Below are 21,743 nucleotides of genomic sequence, written 5' to 3'. Positions count from 1 at the left end.
ATTAGGCACTGGTCCCAAGACCCCGATCGTAAACCGGCAGGTCTCTGGGGCCCCTGCCCTGGCAGGCGGACAGCCTCCATCGAAAGTCCCCCCCAGGCCCCCCTCCCGCCCCGCCCAGCCCCTCCACACGGAGCCTCTTCCGATCGATTTTATGAAAGCAGCTCTAGGGGTTCACCAGTGTTTCCGCTCCAGCTTTATGCCCCTGTTTAAAAATTCTTAATTAAGCAGGTTTTTTCTGTTTACACTTGAACTAATTACACTTTTAAAACCAACAATAAAACATTAGGCCCCGGCTATTAAAGGCCTCGGCGGAGGCCTGTTGCGTGGCCTGTCGGAGCAATTCAGGAACTGGGCCCTTCCACGGCAGATAGGGGTGCTGGGCGGCAGGCGGGTGCCGGGCTTCGCTCAAGAGGGTCCCTGAGTCTTATCCGCCTTCCTGGAGGGTGGGATGGGGCATAGCAAGCGGCCGCCCAGGCCTGGCTTCCATCTGCCCCGGTAGCTGGCAGAGCTATTGATCGAGGGGCCCTCCCCACGGCCCATCCTTCCGGGCACGCTTGGACACCGGCGTCTGTGCCAGGCGGGGCCCAGGTTGATGGAGGGAGGCCGCAGGGGCCCAGGCAGGGTGTTGGGGTGCCCGGTCAGCAGAGGTTATCAGGACAAATCCAGCAGCTCTGCCCTGGGGCATTTACAGGGCACAGTCAAGGCTGGATGGGGCGTTTTGTGCAGGCTCAAGTATCCTCGCTGTCAGTGGATGAGGCCCTCTTGCCTCTGGTGGTCATCTGAAGCATTGTCCAAGCTGACCCTAAGCCCCGTGTCGACCTTGCCCCCACAACATAGGTCACTTACAGTAGCCCCACATACTTCAAACACCCAGCAGACGAGGGTTCCTGGCACAGGACATCCTCCAGCAACTCAGGCTGTTCCTGACTCTGCAGCTCCCCCTGGATCCGCCAGGTAGCACCCAGGAGAGCTTCCATGCCTGATGTCTGCCTTTTGGCAATGCAGAACCCTCAGGATTTTCGGGCTGTGAGGTCTTCCAGACCAGGGGTTCCCAACCTCCCCCCTCCCCACCTGTGGACACCATTACCATTACCATCGTGTTACCGCCTGAGCTCCCCTTCCTGTCTCCTGCCCCACTCCTGGGCCTGGGCTCTGCTTCCTGTCTACTCTGCCTCCCACCCCAGTCCATGGAAAAATTGTCTTTCCAAAAATCAGTTCCTGGTGCCAAAAATATTGGGGATCGCCGTTATAAGCTGTACCCCAAAGTTTCTATGTGAGCTCCCATACTGCAAGGCCACTCTGAAGAGAGCCAGCAAGGGCCCCCAGGCCCATTGGAAGCCTTGCTCCCACCCCTGCCAAGACCCACAGAGGATCCCAGATCCTCTATCCTGCTATCCCAGGTCCCAAGCTCAGTTGTTTTAACTGGCCTCAGGGTCTTCCTGTGTCTCCATCAGTGACAGTCACACTATCCAGCCATCTCCCAGCTAGGAATGCTGCCCTTCTCCTTCCCCTGACCCCACATTCAGGCCTTCCAAGACCCTCCAACTTGCCTCCTGAGTACCCCTGGAACCGTCTTCCTCTGGAATAGGACCCCTCTGCAGCGTGCCCATGGCCTTGCCTCCTCTTGGGTCTCCTACCCACTCTGTTCTCATTCCTTTAGACTAGACTGCAAAGGGCCAGAGCATAAATAGTTTCAGGATTGGGGGCCAGATGATCTCAGGACTGCCCAGCTCTACCCTTGTAGTGAGAGCATTGTAGATGATACAGAAATGAGTGTGTGCCGATAAAACTTTATTTATAAAAGCAGGCCAAGGGCCCCATTTGGCTTTTAGGTCATAGTTAGCTAACTCTTCATCTAAACCACCCCCAACACACCTTAGCAGGTTCTTTCTCACTCATGGACCTGGTACACAGCTCCCCTGCTGTAAACACTTCCTATGCCTATTCTTGCATTGGGATGAAGGTCCCACTCTCCTGGCTTGGTGTGGAAGGCTCTTCAGGATTTGGCCTCCATAACTGCCCCCTTTGAGAGCCATGCTGTCTCACTGGTGCTATGTCTTCTTCCCTTTGTCTTTATCACCAAGCAAACTCCTACTCACCCCTCAAAACCCCAGCTCCAATGCGAATTCTCTGTGAATCCTCATTGAAGTCTGAAGCATAGCCTTTGCCCATAACTTCACTTCATCCTTCATCCCAGCCCTAATCATCTGGGCCTGGAAATATGTGTCCAGCCCTGTCTCCTCCCAGCCTGGGAAGGATCCATGTGTTACCCAAGCCAGCTGAGCATGTAGTATCTCCTCCCCATGTCTGTGGTGATTGGTCTAGGAATAGGCATGTGACCTACACTGGGCAATTAAAGTCCTTCTGTGAGATTCTTTAGCCCCCTTTTACTCAAACAACTTGAAATTAGGTTAAAATCTCCTCCAGCACATAGTAGGCATTTGATACATGTAACAAATAAATAACCACAAATCCTCCAACCTCTCCAGTTTCCCCGCCTTAATTTTTCTCCACAGCTCATGTCATCTTATATGTCTACTACTCACTCTTTTTCTGTCTGCCCACTAGAACGCCTGGGCCATGAAAGCAGAGGTTTTTGTCTGTCTGTCCACACTGTCTCCAGCACTCGATGTAGACAAAGGGCTGGTTATGCGCTTTGCAGGGCTCACTGCAGATAACAGTGCAGGGCTGCTTGTTCCAGATACAAGAAACAAGGTGTCACTCAAGGTGCTAAGATGTAAAGCTTTTTCCTTCTTTCACGGTGTCTCTCTCTCCACTTGTCATGGTTTTCTCCATTTGCTCTGACCTGTCTGTCATTCTATGTAAAGAAAAATTGAAAATTTGAATGAGCAGCAGAATGTGACAGTTTCTATTTGCAATGTCAGTCTGAAATGCAAATAAGTATGTGTCAGAGCATGGGATGCACAGGGCAGAGTCACCAAAACGGCAACGTTTGTGTTTCAGAGGCTGCACCTGCCTGTGCATCTCGTTCTCACCAGGCCTGCTGAAACACGGCCCCGAAGCAAGCAGTTTCACTTCAGTTCTGGTCATTCAGGTGTTCTGCTAACACTGCGGAAGCCAGTGGGTACAAATGGAGCTGCCAGGAACAGCTGAGGGACACGTGTACTGTGCATGTGTCCTGTTCTCCATTGTCCCATCAGACTCTGCTCACAAAACACAGGTTCAGAGATTAAATTGGCAGAAATTTCAAGAAGGTGCCCACAGAGCATGGGACCGTGTGTGGAACCATGCATAACGCTCACAAAGCCAACTCTGCCACAGAGGCCTGGTACACAGCAGGTGCTCAATAAATGCTTATTCAGTAAGTGAGTGATTGGAGATCATCTAATCCCAGGGGCTCAAACTGTTCCCTACCATTGGTGTCCTGGCTCCAAGGTAGAGCAACAGTGAGGAAGTTTGAGTATAAAGGAGCTGTCAGAGAATAAATGTTTGCAGTTTCAGCCCTGATTTGTGGGAGGGTGTCCAACAGAAAACTCATATGCTCCCCACCTGTACCCCCCCTAGAGGAGAGGGCCCTCTAGAGCAGACCCCTAGGGCAGACGGTTTCATCCGTCTGAACCACTGCCCTTCTCCAATCTAACCGTTTGGAACCCTGGTCTGACCCCATCTACCCATTTGTCAGGTGGGGAAACTGAGGTAAAACTGAGCAGGGTTTGGTGGAGCTCTGAGTGACGGTCTGACTGAGCTGCAGCGAGAGCCCCATTTGTGGCGCCTCCTGGTTCCACACCGCATTTTCTCAGGTGAGATTTCTCCCCAGAGCACGAAGGTGAACCCAGAGATGTAATGGGGCAGCGGCTGTGGAAAGCAGCTTGGAGTCTCCTCAAGAAGCCAAATATCGAATCACCCTAAGACCCCGCAACTCTACTCCCAGGTATATACCCCAGAGAATTGAAAACGGGAGCTTAAACAGGTATTTGTACACCTGTTCCCAGAGGATCCCCAACAGCCAAAAGGTGGGCACAACCCGCATGTCCATCACCAGGGGAAGAGATAAACGTGTGTCCCTCCACACGCTGGAATACCACTCAGCCATGAAAAGGAGGGAAGCTCTGACACTCGCTACAATGTGGTTGGACCTTGGACACATGATGCTCAGTGAGAGAAGCCAGACACAAAAGGCCGCACCGTGTGTGATTCCATGTATGCGACATGTCCAGGACAGGCACATCCACAGACACAGGACGTGGTTGTCAGGGGCTTGGGGAGGGGGTGAGGGTGACTGCTGATGGGGACAACATTTTTGGGGGGTGATGGAATGTTCTGGAACTAGATAAAGGTGCTGGCTGCATGTACTGTTGTGAATGTACACAAACCACTGAATGGTTCACTTTAACGCAGTTAGCTTTATGTTATGTCAAGTTTACCTCAATGTTTTAAAAAATCCAGGGTTGCAGTCAGAGGCTTCAGCTGCCCACACTGCTGGGTTGTGCAATGGCGTCGTCTAACTTTCAAAGAAGCCCCAGGCTGTCGTCCTGCACGGCAGCTGCTCCATCTTGCGTCCCACCAGTGACAGGTGAGGGTCCAGCTTCTCCATCTCCTAGCCAATATGTGCTATGTTCTGTTGTTTAGACGGAGCATTTTTAAAGCCATTCTAATGGGTGTGAAACCTGATATTTATTGCAGAAATCGGAGACTGTGAAGCTTCAAGCTACGATGGGCGACCTATTAGTGATTTCTGAGGGGGCGGTGCTGCCGTGCCTGGAAATTAGAGACACGCAGCCCCTTTAAGGGGCGCTGTGGGAGGCTGGGAGAAGGTGGCAGAGCATTGATGAAGCAGGGTCCCCCCACGAAGAACATCACCAGTGAGACACCGTGATACCACAAACACAGGGGTACCCAGTGGCCAGGTCGTGGACCTTTCTGTAACTGAATTCCCCCTCCCACCCGCACTGAACCTGCCAAACTTGGGCTCCTTCTGGACGGACCACCTGGATTTTCAGACCACAGAGAGGTCTGCTCCTGGCACGGGGGGCAAGGTGGTGTCCCTTCTTTTCAGCTCTCCCACTCCAGTGCTGAGGCAGGGCCTCCCCCCATGTCTCAACCACCCACCGGGTGTCCAGAGACCTACCTTCTTCCATGGACACTGGAAGAGTCTGTGATAAGTAAGGGCTTGCTTCCCAGAGGAAGACCCCAGCCATAGGAAAGAAGTAGCCTGGAGTGTGATGTGACCTTTCCCAGCCTGGGAAGGTGGCCCTGCCACCCCAGGGCTGTCAACCAAGACACCTGGGGGGTGCCCTAAGCTGAGTCCCTTCCCTGGAGGAGGGGACCCAGAGACATCCCACTTCAAAGGTGCTGCTTGAATACACATGACCTGTGGGCCCAAGCCACTGGAGGACCACTGGCGAGGACAGGGTTTGGGTCCTGGTATCAACCCCGCCCCAGTGTAGGGAGGGGACCTTGCCTGAACAGTGGATGGGGCACAGCTGAAGCAGTCCCCAGTTTTGAGCTGAGTCAGTGTGAATCCTGGATTCATGGGCTGTCACCCCAAAGATGGGGTGAGGGGGTTACCCAAAGAAGGAGAAGATGATGAGGGGCAGGCGTTAGAAAAGCCCCTAGCTCAGAACCATGAGGGACACTGGGGAGGGGGTGGAGCGCATCCCTGGGCTTTGGGGGAAAGAATGGGGGCACGTGGAGTCTGGCAGGAGGTGAGAGACACGGGCCTGGGGCAGGGGCTGCCTGCCGGTGAGGGGAGAATTCAGGGCAGCCTAGTCCTGGGCATCTGCTGTCAGCCCGAGCCTCCTGCCTGCAGCTGCCCACATTTCTCGTTCAGGTGTCTTCCCCAGTCAGCGAGGGAGCGTTTCTGAGAAGGGAAAGGCATCCCTCAGGGTCTCAGGGTTTCTGAGAACTGTCTCCACCTCTTCTCAGAACTGCCTCCTGCCTCCCCCAGACCCATCCCTGGGCCCCAGCCCGACACACATCAAACCCTTACCCACAGGCCCCGTGGAGAGTGAGAACTCTCAGGGAGTGGAAGCCAGCACAGAGGGAGGGGCCAGGCTGGGCAGGCAGCCCCCTCAGAGGAGGTGAGGATCTGTTGCTGGCTCAGACAGGGCCACGCCAGTCCGTTGTATCCATTTCAGAGTTGGGGAAACTGAGGTATAAGGTATGAAGACTTACCATAGGCCAGTCACGTGAGTTTAGAGAGGCGCCTGGCTCCCTAAAGGGAAGGGGCAACCCTTCCCCCTCTGTCCCTTCCTTCCCTCCACATCTGGGCTCTGGAGACACACTCAGGACACAGGGGCTGGGTGGCGGCGCGGGGGGGGGGGGGTGGCGGGAGTTGTGGGCTCAGGGTGGGGCACCCTTCTCCTTAGGAGGTGAGGTTCTAAGGAGGGCGGAAACGAGCCATAACTCACTTTACCCACAAAAATCTCACCCCTGGCACCCATTTCAGGGCCTGATGCTTCAGAACTGTGCCTCGTGTCACAAAGCTCCCCCATTTTACGGAGAACTGAAGCCCAGAGATTGTCAGGGGCCCAGCTTCGTGACCGCAGGTCTGTGGAGATGGGACAGCGGTTGCAGGGCAGTGGATCCTACTCAGCTGCTCCCCAAACATCACTTTTTCAAAGAAAACATTTTTCTCAAACCGCCAGCCTTCTGCCTGTCGGGCCCAGAGGGAATGGTCAGTTGGTCCAAAACACGGGGGCACCTGAGAGGCCCCTCTCAGCCACCATGGAAAGGTATCACCATCATCATTATTGTTACTTTTTGCTGGGCAGCCAGGCAGACCCACGCAGGGAAACTGAGGCCCTAACAGGGAGACCCCGGGACCCTGCCCTGGTTTCTGGGACTGGGAATGTGTGTGCACTCCCCCTGCCCCAGCCCGGGCATCCCCAAGGGCAACCCCCACCCAGATGCCTGCTAGCAACCCTTCTTCTGGCGTAGTCTGCATGAAGCCCACCTCGTGGAGAGGCGAACTGAGGCCTGCTGGGTGAGCTGCCCGGCCTGGGCTGCTGTTCGAGGCTGGGCCAGAGCCAGTTCGCTTCCAGGCCTGGCCGAGCTCCCTGAAGCCGCCAGACACGGTGGGCAGAGTGGAGAGCTGGGATCCCACCTCAGTGGCTGGGCTTGAAATACGCTGATGAATAAGAATTTCAGGAGGCCCAAGCCACCATGATCGAAGAGGCTTGGCAGGCAAAGGACATCACAAGGTGGGGAGGGGTGGAGGTAAGGACAGACTGCCATCTGTGCCTCCCCCAAATCCAACAGCGGTCTCCTTGGTTCTTCCAATGCCCACCCCACCCCCCTTTAAAATCATCTCTAATCTGTCCCTGACTGGTGTGGCTCTGTTGGTTGGGAGTCATCCAAAAAGCGAAAGGCTACCAGTTCGATTCCCAGTCAGGGTATGTGCCCGGGTTGTGAGCTCAGTCCCCCTGTAGGGACTTGTGCAAGAGGCAACTGATTGATGTTTCTGTCTCACATCGATGTTTCTCTCCCTCTCTTCCTCCCTCCCTCCCCCTCTCTCTTAAATAAATATAAAAATAAAAAATAAAATCATCTCTAATCTGGCCCCTTCTCCCCACCTCTGCACTCCCACAGTCCAGGGCACCCCTGTTTTCTGCCTAGACCTCGGTTCCCCCACCTCCTCCTTCCTTCCCTCCTGCCTCAGACCGTCTGTCCACCGTGTGGCACCAGAAGGGACTTTGCCAGAGGAAAACTGCATTGCCCCCCGCCAACCCCCACGCTGGAAGCCCCCACGGCCCCCTTCCTTCTCAGGAAAACCCAAACTTTTCCACCTGGTCTTTGAGGCTCTTCCACCCTCACTCTGCCTACAGCAAACAAACCTCACGTGGTTCCTGTTTCAGGGCCTTTGCACGTGCAGTTCTCTCTGTCTTCTCTCACCCAGCCAGCTCCTTCTCCCTCTTCAAACCCCCTCTTTGGGGATCCCTCCTTGTCCTCCAAGCAGACCCTCCAATGCCCCTGCAGGCTGCTCCTTGAGCCCTAGGTTCTTCCCTCAGACCCAACTCTGATCCCAAGGCCTGGAAGCATTCCCATTTAGTTTCATCTGCACCAATCTCTAGGCCCTAGAGACAGAGGCCTCGAAGGTCTCCATTTTATTCAATGATTCCCTGAGTTGAGGGCCATTTGCTCCCTGTGCCCTAGTCTTCAAACAGGGGCCCCCAACCTTGGCCTAAGTCATGCCCCTGAAGGAAAGCCAGGCCCCTCATAGACAGAGCCTCCGGGGATTTCTGAGTGTTCACCACGCCCCATGAAAGCCACGCCCCTTCATGCCAGACCCTGTGCCCTTCACCAGAGGTTTCATCATTACTTTTCCCCACAACTCCAGGATAGCTCTAGGGTTGGGGGCCTTTCTGGGGACCCTTTGTACCTTCCCCACACTCCACACCTTCACAGTGGCATCCATTTACCCTCAGTCTCCCTGCCCCTCAACTCTTGTCTTCCTCCTCCTGGTCTCAGCCCAACATCCCCAACCTCCCCACCTCCGAGAAGCCCTTCCTGGGGTTGCCTGCACCCTCTGTCCCCTGGGGCCCTCCAACTCGATTCAAGCCCTCTGACTCCTGAAGACTTAGGGTGTCCTCTTCCCCACAGAGTTTAAGGTGCAGGGCCTTCTGGGGGGTTCTCGGCCCTTCCTGCCCCTCCCTCAGTACAGCATGCACACAGTCCAATGACAGGTGACCGTCTACAAAATTCTAGTCCTTGGAGCCAGAGACACCCAGAAACACGGTTTGCCTAAGCTTCGGGGCTCGATGCCCCGGTTCCCTCAACCTCTTCCGTCCTCAGCTGACACATCTGGAGAAGAACTAAGGACTCCATGGAGGCCTTGCAGGCCCCTTGCCAGGATTAAATGAGGTGTTACTTCGTACCAGGCTGGTCCTTCTTCCTCTCCAGGCTCATGGCCACCTCACCTCATCTGGACATCCCCCCATTTCACGGATGTGGAAACCGGGGCTGAGAGCGAGGCTGCCACCTGCCCAGACCCCCTGAGGCTGCCAGTGTCTGGTTGGAGAAGATAAAGCCGTGAGCCTTTATCAGCCGGAGCAACGTGATGGATGAGCCAGAGGATTCCTTGCAGTCGTCCAGCTGCCCATCGATCGAGCATCCCAGGCTCCGTGGCCGGCCACGATTAATTTATGTGGGACTGAAGAACACTAATTAAGTCTGTTTAAGAGGAAGTTAACTTTAATGCCCTGGCTGCCTGCCTCCCACACTGTCAGAGTGGCTAGAAGATTCCACGGGCAGCAGAGAGACCCCAGATGGGTGGGTGCTTCCCTCGTGGACCAGCCGGTGTCAGGTCAGCCCAGCCACAGACTGCCTGGCCACTAGTCTGGCTCCTGTGAGCTTCGACAGCTCCCTGAACAGTCGGTTCCAGGGACTGTCAGTCCCTGAATGCTGGTTCCAGGCCCGACACCATGTCACCTCCGGGAGAGAGAACAAAGGCTAGTATGCAGTAGGTGCTCAGTTAGGGCGTGCCACGTCACAGATCCCCAGCGGATCTCTTATAAACCAGAGGAGAGCTGAAAATGATCCCGAAGGACATGCCTCAGAGGGGTCCCTGCCACAGGTAAAGGGCAGGCATTTATCCACCAGGTCAGGGAGGGATACTGGCCCCTTGTGTCCTGGGCCTCCAGAAGTGGAAACTCAGAAGAGGCACCTGGGCTCCTGCGAATGAGCGGCTGCAGCTGTGCTGAAGCGAGGGGGCAATGGGCTGATACCCGGACCCCAGAGTGTCTGCTGCGGCAAGGGGGGCTTTTGCTGAATGCTTTCCTCACCCAGGGTCACGAGTGAGGAAATAACAGGGTCACAGATGGCAGAGGTGTGATGGAGGCCCCTTAGACTGAGGTGATCAGGGACGTCAGTGGAGACAGATGAATCTGGATTTTCCCTGCAGGGCACTGGGGAGCCATGAGTGGCTCTTGAGCAGAGGAGAGGTATGATGTGATTTTTGTTCTTAAATATCAGCCTGCACCAATCTACCAGGTTGGCTGGGAGAGTAGGAAGGGGGCACTGGGCAGGGGGCACAGCCCTGGAAAGAGAAAGCCAACCTCTGGCACTTTAGCCGGTGGCACTCCCAGCTGGAGCTTGACCTCCAGGAGCAGGACAGCAGGAAGGGGGTCCTACAAGCGGTGGTGGAGCATCCAGAGTGGTCAGTCCGAGTTCTTCCCACCCTCCCTGGTGGCTGTAAGTCCTTCAAGCAGGTCACCTCTTGCTCTGGCCTCAATCTCCCCATCAGCCCAGCAAGGTGCTGGCTTAACCCTGACCTGTGGGGACATTTCACCCAAGCCCTGGAGACCCCAGACCCGGGCCTGAACCCCCTCTCTGATTCCCAGCCCCGCCACCTGCCGGCCTCCCCTCTCAGGCAACATCTTCATTACAGAGCCGAGTTGTTTAAATAAATGAATTAATATTGACGAACCATCAGTGCCCTAATAAATGATTAGTTAAGGCGCACATACATCACGCCGCAGGGACGCCGCAGCCCTTAATTACTGCTTCAGAGGGGCCAGCAGGGCCATGGCTGCTGCCCTAAACCCCTCCCTGGGCCTGGACCCCTTCCGGGCCACCCAGCTGCCTTCTGGATCCGAGGGGCTGGGCAGGAGGGCCAACCTGGCCTTGCCTATCACACGTGTGCCCTAGCCCAGGCCTGCCTGGCGTGTGTGCGTGCTGTGCTCAGCCTCAACCCAGACTTCCCATCTCCTCGCCTGCCCCCCACATCTCTGCCCTTCCGGGAACTGGAGAACCTGGGTAAAATGTGACTCCTTCCTCATCCTTTCCTTACTCTAAAATCTCCATTGGCTCCCCAGGGAATTCCAAAAGAGGACCTGAGTCTCCACGTGGCCCCTGAGGGCCCCCCACAAAGCTTAGCCACCTTCTGAGCCTCCTCCTTCTTCCCCTTATGCCCTGATCCCTGCCTCAGGGCCTTTGCAGCTTCTGTTCACCGTCAGACACACATTTTCACTCTGGGCCCAGCGTTCCTGCTCACCTCTCAGCCTGCAGCAGCTCTGGGGAGAAACCTGTAGGGGGCACCTTTGGGGAGAACCTGGGGCAAACCTTGGGGAGAACTCAGAGGGATTGCCTGGGGGGAACCTAGAGAGGACATGTGTGGGGTGACCTGGGCAAGGGGATTGGTGAAAAAACTAGGAGGGACCTGAAGGGGAATCTGGGGAGGAACTGGGGGAAATTAGGGGGGACTTGAGAGGGAAACCCTGGGAGGACCTGAGGGAGAAACTAGGGGGCCTCTGGGAAGTACCTGGGGGTACCTGCCAGGTGGAGATGGCCCAGGCCCAAGCTCCTCACCTGAGGTGTCTCCACCACCCCCAGGAGCAACAAGGGGGATGTCCAGGCCTGGGGACTTCCCCGGTTTCCCCAGCAGGACATGAGGGAAGGCTGAGGGCTCCAGCCCCTACTGTGGGGATTTGGCGGAGGCAGGCAAGATCTGAGGGATGGGCCATTGGTTTATTTATTCTTCCCTCTCCCCCTGCCCCTGCTGTCCACCCACCATGGGCATCTGGCCCTAAGGGAGCCCCAGGTTGGGGACACAGAATCTGTGTCCCCAGAGTCACACAGCCTGCGTGCAGGTCAGGGTTGGACCACAGGGAAGGAAGGTGCCCTTCATGTCCCCTCTCAGATGCCCAGTGACTCAGCCCTTTGAGGGGCCCCACCCCTACCCAGCCTGACTATCTACAGTGGGGTAATGCTGTCCAGAGAAGGCAGGGGCCCAGCCAAGGCCAGACAGCCTGGCTACTGTGGGTCCTGCTCTGGGAAGGGCAGGAGGTGCCATGGAGCTTCCCCAGGCTTTGTGGCCTGGAGAGTGAGCCAGACTCTGCGTCAGGGGAGATGGCGGTACCCCCACCCCTGCCTGCCCACCCGGTGCCAGGAGGCTCTTCACAGCTGTCAGGCAAGGGCACCTGCAGAGGCCACTGCTAATGGCTGCTGAGAGGGACCAGGGAGGGTTCGAGCGGAGCTGAGAAGCGGAAAGAGAGGTGACGAAGAACGTAAGAGAGATCAGAGTGGGAGGGGGAGAGAGAGATGGAAAGAGAAACAGAGATGGACAGAGACAGAGGAATAGAGATGGCGAGAGAGGCAAAGAGATAGAGATAGACAGGGAAGGGCGAAGCGAGACTGAGAAACAGGGAGAGGGAAGAGAGGGGCAGGTAGGTGGGGCCTTCCAGGACACGCGCTGGAGGTGTGCAGGGCAGACACTGGGAGGACATGGGGGGCCCTCCTCTCCACCCTTCCTCTGACACTGCTCAAGGCCCAGGAGATCTGGGCTTGGCCCTCCCCACTGGACCAGCCCCTCAGCGGCCCCTCCTCCTCTCATGGCTGAGCCCTTACTCTGCATCTATTAAACTCCTGCTGTGTATGGCCCCTTTGTCTGGCTGGTCTGGGATCCCCTGTGGGAGGCCAGGGGTGTGCTTCTCTTCCTGGACCCCCCTTTACTGAGACCCCATGGCAGGTCCATTCCCTGGACTTGATCACTAGTAAAGTGCTCAAGGTCATACTGTGTGGTTGTGGCCCAAACCTGGCTGATCTCCAGCTTTTGTCTGGAACTGCCTCCCAGCTCCTACTGGAAGCTCTGGGAGACCTCTCAGGCCCCTCCCTGGCTCTGTGCCTCAGTTCTCCTACATTCAGAGCCTCAGAAAGACATGATCAAGCCCCTGTCCTCAAAGACAACCCAGAGTCAGACACAGATGGATCTGAGTTCAGTGTCTCATCGGGCCTCTGAACAAGTCCCCCAGCCTCCCTGAACATCAGTTTCCCACTTGTACATCAGGCCAGCTATGATTTCTGCTTCCCAGGACTGTTGAGATGAACAGGGTAGATAGGGCATACAGCCACATCCCATAAATGCTGGGAATGATGGAATGGTACAGGTTTGTGCAGAAGATGAGACTGGGAGGGTTATCAAGGGTGGAAGTCCAGTCTGAGCAGTTACGATTTAATTACCACCATCGCCATTATTGCTAAGCAGTATTGTTTAGTCAATCAACAAACGCTGGCTGTGGGAGCATTTAGAATTGGGCTTCTGAGGGCATATATGAGGCGAGCCTGGATGGCCACCAGCATGAGCTCTGACTGTGCCTCCGCACACCACCTCCTCAGCCCACACTGGAAGCTAAATTTCCCTTTAGCTCTGCCCCCAAAGTCAAGCACCTCCCAGAGGCCTTTGTGGGTGCAGAAGGGGGTAGGGTCAGTGGAAGGGTTGGACCTCCCAAAGCCAGTCCCTTCCCTTCCCTCCCCAAGTGACTCCGCCAAGGAGGCCCCCTGGGAATGAAGGTGGGGGACAGGCTGCATGTTTGGGCTCAACCCTCTGGCTTGTGACTGCTCTGGGGTTTCAGTTCCCCTATCTGTAAAATGGTACCACAGACTCCTTGACCCCATATGTGGCAGTGACCGGAGACAGGCGCCTAAGGGCTTCACAGGACAACAGGGTCAATCATGAGCCACAGTTACTATTTCCTACAACAACAACGACAACAATACTGCTATTGGATAAACGCGCTCCTCACGTGCCTGCACGCCGGAGGCCGCCACAAATGCAGCTGGATAAACGGGTCTTCCTGGTTTTGGAAACCCTCTCAGAGCCTCCATTTCCAAACCCACAGAATGGGGGCCCCAATAACGCACCCTCCTTATCCTGGGAGCACTGGACCAGCAGCCCCCCCCCACCACGGGAGAGCCACAGGCACAGCCCCCGTTTCTCGCCCTCCCACCCTGCACCCTTGGGGAGCCGTTTACAAGAAGCTTTGCGCTTCTCCCGCGGCCCCTGCCTGGCGGCTGTTCCCAGCCCGGGTAATCTAATCGTGTTTCCAAGACTGCGATCAATAACCCCCAGGCGGCGCCAAAACGAGGCTCTTAAAGGGCCGGCAGCCCAGCCCTGGCCGGCAGGGAAGGGGAGCCCCGTAGTCAGGCTTGGACCCGAGCTCAGTGAGGGGGAAAAAAAGGGTATCTCCTCATCAGCACGGCCTATGGAAGAGCCCCCCCGCCNCCCCCCCCCCCCCCCCCCGCAAGCCGTGTGGCTCTGGGTCAGCAGCCTGAACTCTCTGAGCTGCCGCCTCTGCAAAAGGATCCCCAGGGGGCCCGCTGCAAACTCCTCCACATCTCCATCTGTGCCCATTGCCGGGACGGGAAACCGAGACTCAGAATGGGTCTTTTCTGTACTCTGCTCTCCCCCAAGCCCCCACCACCCCACTAGCATCCCCACTCAGCACGAGTCCCCCCCCCCCTCTACACACACACAACATTCCTCTGCATCCTCTCCCCACAGACCCGGCTACCTGCCCCAGGATCTATACAAACGCAGCTGGCTGTCAGTGTCCAATGTCTGTGCAGGGCCTGGCTCATTGGCCTGTGGGGGTTGGGGGCCCTGTGCCCCCCTTCCGTGTTGCACTGCTGCGTTTGCCCCCATCATGCTGCCAACTAGGGAGAAAGTTGATCCCTCCTGGAGTGTTTGGGGACCTTCCCCTACCTGATCCTACAGGGAAGAACCTGAAGGTTCCCTGGGAAGCTGGAATGGCGAGCCGCTCAGAACTGGAACGGTGGACTTTTCCAGAAGCAGTGATGGAGGAATGGTCTAGAAGCAGTGACGACCAGCTCGGGAGCTAGAATGTGAACTCGGGGTCTGGTGTGCTGTGAGTGCAGCCCTGGTTTCCAGTGCCTGCCTTAGCCAGTGCCTGCCTGGGTGGCCTTGTCATTGGCTGTAAGCTGTGACAAGGACGGAGCCTTCCTCCTGGTGGGCTGAGGAACTGTGCCTCACACATAGTGAGTGCTCCAAAGATCTGGCCTGGATTGAACTTGAAGTCTGGATATGCCTTCGGAGAAACTGAGGCCCAGGAGAGTCATACCTTCTGTATGTACTCAGGGCCCACTTGACCTCTGACTCTGTTGACCCTATTCCCAAAGACCCAGTCACCCTCTCTGAGTCTCATCACCCTCGCTCTGGCTAAGAGACCCTCGTCCTAACCCCGCAGCGCTCCCCCTACCCCAACATCCAGGCCTGACCTGACTTCCTTGTCACCTTCTGGGTCCAGGGTCGGGGCTGCAGGGGTGAGAGGAGATTGATTGAGTGGCTGACCTTGTAGCCACTGTTACCAAGGAGATGGCCCATGAGGGCTGGGGTAAGGTGTGAGTGGCCAGGGCCAGGGTGTGACAGGGACTGAGAGAGGGAGGGGAGGGAGGGATAAAAGGAGGGGGAGATGAACGGGGTGAAAAATAGAGTGACAGAAGAAGGGAGCTACAGCCAAGGGGCACAGCCGTCACATCAGAGCCTCACGGGAGCTTATTTGCTACGTCAGTAACCATGGATGGGACCAAACCAGCATTCACATGCTCCTGGAGGTCCACCTTTGAGGAACCACTGATGATAGGCTCTTGTATGCAGGGCGGGGAGCCATGGGAGCTGGCACCCTGCCTGCTCTCCCTGGGGGCTTCTCATCTATTCATGCCTAGGAGACCAGGGAAGGTGTCCTAGGAGAGGTGCCAATAGTGCAAGGTGCTGCAGGATGCATAGGAGTCTGTGGGAGGAAATGGTAAGGAGGGAGGCTGCTCCTCATCCTGCCCTGGGAGTGGAGAGAAAGGAGCAGGTAGGTGGGAAACAGTGAGGGTCCCTGCTTCACTAGGGGCTATAATGCTGGAACCCCTGTTTGGAGATGGCTGGCTGTGGCTGTATTGTTGAAGCTGGCCACAGAATCCCCATCCATGGAAACCATTGGGCTTGTTGGGCCCTAGTGGGGCCTCTGACCTGTGTGCCTTCTGGGCACCAGACATGGAGGCTACCTTCACAGAGATGGGTTCTCGTGGGCCTGAAGGCAGTCAGGGCAACAAAGGATAGAAACAGGGTGGGGAAGAGGGTCAAACGGGGTCCAGCACTAACTAGAGGTGACACTGAGCCTGTGTGAATATGCATAAACATGCCAGGGTATGTACACACATGTTTCCCAGGATAGATGCATGTGCAAGTATGAGGGGCCACATGGGAGAACATGTGCATGTGACTACGCCTGAAGGAAGGCAGGTGACCAGGTCAAAGCACAAAAACAGTAGACCCATGGCCATGCCCTACTCGTGTGCACATTTGTGAACAAACTACAAGCCTCACATGTCCAAACACGCACATGTGTGTGGACACACCAGGGCACAAACACACGTGTAGACACATCTGAGCACACTGTATCCAAGCAAATTGTTGTAGCATGTGTGTGCACCCCCAGAAACATGCCAGAACAGAAAGGTAAATGTAAACACACCAGAGTACACGAACATGCTAGAATACATACGAGCATGTACAAGGTAAATGTAAACACACCAGAGTACACGAACATGCTAGAATACATACGAGCATGTACAGCATGCACAAGCCCACGAGCGTGCATGCGAGCTTACGTGTACGTGTCAGCAAGAATGAACACATGAGCAAGAGTAAGAACCCACAAACACACCTGAGCTGCGTACACGCACTAGCACATTGTGGTGCGAGTAGAATTGGGTATGCACATGCCCGAACCCAGGTGTGCGATGCACACGCTCTAGCCAGCCAGAGCACACGCGCGTACTCAGGAACGCACGTGGAACACAGTCTCCTACGTGCACCAACTCGCAGCCAAGCTTGGTGGGCGCCCCTGCAATTCTGGGCGCCGAGCGCCCCCTGATGGACAGTGTCCGTGGCAGCGGCATGGGCTCCTCTGCACGTTTGTTGCTGTGAGCGCAATGGAGGGTCACGGTCCACATGGTCCCTTCTCCAACAAGTCAGGTCGGGGGCTCCAACCAGATCAGCCCGGGGATCAGTGTGGGAGTCAAATGGTTACACTGGGGTGAAAAATGGAACTGGAGAGTCCCCAGGACAGCCGAATGGAGCCCCCAATTTCTTCTTCACCATTCAGACCCTCCATCCCGCTTGTTGGCTCCTGCTTGCAGGCGCCCGGGTCTGAGAGAATATGGTGGGCTCGTTATCCCCCACCCCGGAGGCTTCCTGGGGTTCCCCGAGTGCAGGTTGGTCTCCCTGGGGCGGAGGTTTATTGGAAGACCCGCGGCCTCTCCTCGGGGTGCCACCAGGGGGCAGCACGCGCCCAGGTGCATACCTCCGGACACTGAGGGAAGGGCTTTGGGAGGGGCGGAGGGCTTTGGGAGGAGCCTGCGTGACACCGAAGAGCCCTGCAGCGTCACGCCATGCTCTACCTGTTTCCCAGCTTTGCGATGCGAACGAAGAGGTGACAGGATTGGGCACGTGCGTGGTACAGAGTGGCACCGAAGGCCTCTGGGGAGAGGTGACCTTGTTAGGAAAAGGATCAGCACACAGGACGGCGGGGGAGGGGCGGGGGACAGCATATGAAAAGGCCCAGAAGTGGGCCATCTGAACAAGTGGGAGCTGAAAGGCATCCAGAGGCTGAACAAGCCAGAAGCCAAATGTAGAGGAAGGAGGTTTGGAGGGGGAGCCCACCGCCGGGGCTGTGGAGGGACCCGCGGTTTTGGCCTGAATTCAGGAGGTTGGGTTGATAGTATGCAGGGTCTTTGAGATAATCCAAAGGTTTAACAACAGATTCTGACACAAAATTCTCAACTTTCCCAATATGGGATGCTCAGAATGGAGCCATCTACAGAAACTTCCGGAATCCTCATCCCCCTGGCTGATGTCAAGGTGGGTACCTGGGAGGGAGGCAGGGTTGACACCGAACAACAAGGACCCTGTACCCACAGACCCAGTGAAAGAGGTTCCATCCCCACCCCGTTGACAGTTCCGGAGTTTCTGTGCCTTTAAAATAATGAAGCAAAATTAGCAGCTCTACCATCCTTAATATGCTAAAATGCAAATCAGGGGGTGATTAAGCCACAACCCCAGAGCATATTTCTGCAGTGATCTGGCAGATTCTTTTGTCAGTGAGGTTTGGGGATTGATGTGCGGGAGGTGGTAGGGGGTGTACATCTGGGGTTGAAGGTCCTGGGGGGTATCCAACTCCCAGACCCCCCACAGTGCTTCCTCAGATGCTCTCAAACCCCTCCTGCCCATCTTCCCAGGGCCTGGCCTTGGGGCCTGAATGGCGAAGCAGTGGGCAGGTTCAGCCAGGCCAACATGCTAGGTGACCTGAGGGTGGGGACTGGAATTTGGCTGAGGGTGGCCCCTGGGCCTCAGGGCCTTTGCACCGGCAGTGTCTCAACCAGGGTTACTCCAAGCCTTCATACCCCCTCCAGGGACCCTCTGGCCACCCAGCTCTGACCCAGCAGCTTGATGCCGTGATGGCTCCTTCAGGGTCATTTCCTCCTTTAGGATGCTCCCTCACTCGCCCCCAAGGCACGTACTGCCAGCCTGTGGTCTCACCGGGTGCCTGTGCCCAGCAAGTTTGGGCTAAGAGGGCTCCCACAGGCCTCTACAGAGAGATAGAGACAGAGGAAGAGAGAGGCAGTGATACAGACAGCGGCAGGCAGAGAGAGAGAGAATCAGAAAGGCAGAGACACAGAGAGAAAGGCAGAGACAGAAAGAGAGATAGAGAGACACAGCCTGCACCGCCCCTCCCAGCAGAGGCTCAGGGTTGGCTCTGGGCCAGCTGCCATCTGCTGCCTCCCCTCCTCCCCACTCTGCTCTTCCTCCAGCATTCTGGTGGGGGCTGGGGCCCCAGAGGAGCCCCAGCTGCCACTGCCACACACAGGCCCACAGCCTTGTTTGTGGGCCCTTCCAGCTGCCCTGGGACCCCATAGTCCCTGGGCTGGGGAAAATGCCTCTGCCTGGTGGGGGCTTCCCAGCACCACCAGCTAAAGGACAGGACTCTCTGAGCCTCACCTGTGAAGTGAAATCACTATCCAAGACATACAGCCATTGAGTGCTCACTGTGGACCAGGCCCTGGCAGGGTGCTGGGGATGCAGGCATGGCCGGGCCAGTTCCAGTTCCAGGGGCTGTCCTTGTGGAACTGGAGACAGGGGGTCAGGGGGCCACTGAACAAGCCAATCCGATGGTTACTGGATATTCATAGGTACAAGGGGAAAGATAATGATCAAGACTTGTAGGCTGGAGAGTGAGAAGAAAGGGTATTCCTGGGACAGGGACCAGCTGTGCAAAGGCCCTGAGGTCAGAATGAGACATGATATCCAAGGAGCGGTGAGGAGGAGCCAGTGTGGCTGGAGGGAGGGAGTGAGGGGGTTGGAAGAAGGATAGGCTGGAGAGCACACAGTATGTGTTTTGTGCACCCTAGTTTCCTTTTGCCCAGATTCTTCCATTCCCTCCAGACCTGCCTGGACCCCATCCCTACTGGGGGTGTCTGCCTAGGTCTGGAACACCCCTGGGTGCCTGCATTGCTGACATAGCCAAGCCACAGGCAGGGAAAGAATTAGGATCTAATGGTGGATGAGTTTTCTTGTTCTTCTTCGTGCCCACTCTGCAACCTTGTAAGTAAGGCACAGAGAGGTCACAGGCTGGCCTGAGATCCAGCATTCTGCCAAGCCCTGCCCTGGGGCCAGCTGGGTGTGGGAGACGACAGAGAAGCAGTGAGGGAGCCAGACTCCCCACCCCCAGACAGCGGGACCATGAGAAGGCCAGGCCCAGGAAACCAGAGCCAGGGGACTTACAGGGATTGGAGGCAGACCCTCAACACAAGTGGGGAAACTGAGATCAGCAGCAGACTTCAGAGGGGAGAATCTGTTACCCAGTTTCTCCCAGGTGGCACTTGGGGCTACCCCTACCCTCCAGGAAGGAGCCCCCCTCTTTCTTCCAGCACAGCCTGGAGACCAGGAAGCCCAGCCTTGATCCTGATGGAAGTCAGCATTAATCCCCTGCAGCTGATGAGAACTCCCGCCCCCAGTGGGGGTGTGACCGCACTGGGCTCTCTTTGCAGTGCTCCTCATACCCTGCTCACTCTCAGGATCACCCTGGGAGCGGGGGGCTTCCCTGGGCACCAGCGGTTTCCTCCAGAAGACCCCAGGGCGGGTAGAAGCCTGCCCCATCCAGGGAACACCCAGTGAGCATGTCATTGAAGTGGTTGGGGATTCCCCCCACCGGTGGAAACCCAGCCCCCCATTCTGTGTCCCTGCAGGGTCACACAACCTCAGCATAGAGTTGAAAAGCTAACCTTCTTTTAATTTAAAAAATAACAACCCACACACACACAGAGAAAATAAAGCCCACCCTTTGTTAATCCCACCTCTTAAATATAAATACAAAGTAAGAACTGAAAGTCCCCCCACCCAGAGAAACCACTGAAACCGTGGGCATTTCCTCCTGCACGTTTTCAATACATGCTTTTTTCCTTCACCAAAAAAAAACGCTACCCCAAAATGGCACCGTGGTCTCAGGCTTGTGTTGTATCTGCAGATTTGGCCTCAGACGCCCTCCTTGCCCAGAGTGCACGTGCAGACCCCGCTGCTGAAGGCAAGAACAGAGTTCTGCTCACGGCCATGTCTTCTTATGCGTCCCTCTGCTAGACACGGTTCCCCACCCCTCACTCCACCAAATATTTGTTGCCACAAACCATGTTCTAATGAACATACCTGCCTGTGCTACCAGTTTTCTTAGATATATGAGTGTTGGCACTGGGATGGGGTGGTTCGTTCAAAGAGATGTAGAGTTTCTTAGTTATAATAAGCACCCCACAGTGGTCCCCACATCTACCTTCACCATCACAGGATATGACCCATCTCTTACTGTTTTTCCAACTGTAAGGGCAGAAGGTGGTTTCTTGGTTCCTTATCTGTTTGAGTGTATTCCATCACGAGTGACTTCAGGCTTTGGTTTCTCTGTCTCTCCATTACCATTTGTATTTCTTCTGTGTGAACCAGTTGTGAATTTCTTTGCCCTTTTTTGGGTGTTTCCTTTTTTTGTTTGTTTTTTATTGATTTGTAGGGACTCTTTTTGTGGATGGCTACAAATGCTCCTTCCTGGATGATGTTACAGATATTTTCTCCACTGCTGTCGTACCTCACGTAACCTCGTCTGTGGGTCTACTACAGTTCAAGAGTGTTTAGGTTTTTTGTCATCAAATATGAAGGTTTTCCTCCTTTTATAGCTCTGGGATCTGTGTCTTTCACCCCCAAAGAGGGGAAGGAGGCGAAGTGGTGGTGAGGGGGCAAGGCCAGCGTTTGCATATCACCCCTCAATACTAGGAGTACAGGGAGCTCAGTCGAGTCCAGGCACCTCCCAGCCTCTGATCCTGCCTCACATACGCTCTCCACCAGCCATTTGAAAACTGCTGTCCATGCAGGGACAAGCAGGGGCTGGGCCTGAGCCCAGGAGCCTGGGGACCCAGGTAGATCTGCCTCCCTCTTTGGGCTTCATGATGACCTATTTGTGCAACTCATTTGTTTTCTTTGCGAACACGCAGCTGGGCCACATCAAGCCCCAGCTAGGAGGGAGCAGGTGGGGTTGCTTCAATCTCTTTGGGCCTCAGTGTCCTCCTCTGCAAAATGAAGCCAACCACAGCCCCTCACTCGCTGGGCTGGGGGAAAGATCACAGGAGACGCTGGGCAGGAAAACTCTATCATAGTGCCAGGCACCAAGCTACCACCTAGGTGACCCCATCGGCCTGCCCCTTCTGTAAAACTGGCCTAAACATCCATGCAGGGACCACGCCCTTAGGTGGTGCTGGGCGCAGACCCCTGCCTGGATTCGCCATGCAGTGGTGTGGCTTTGGTTAAGTGACTGCATTCCTTTGTATGTTGGCTTCCTCATCTACCAAACGAATGCCCTGACACTGGCCACCTCACATGGCCCGGTCAGTTCTGGGAGATGATCCGCACACAGAGGGGAAGCACATCATGGGTGGCTCTTAGGGCCTAGCCCCCTGATTTTCAG

This window comes from Sturnira hondurensis, unplaced genomic scaffold, assembly GCF_014824575.4.
Source record: "Sturnira hondurensis isolate 20B ecotype Veracruz unplaced genomic scaffold, ASM1482457v3 Scaffold0003693, whole genome shotgun sequence".
NCBI classification, from domain to species: domain Eukaryota; kingdom Metazoa; phylum Chordata; class Mammalia; order Chiroptera; family Phyllostomidae; genus Sturnira; species Sturnira hondurensis.
This window is presented reverse-complemented; position numbering follows the sequence as displayed.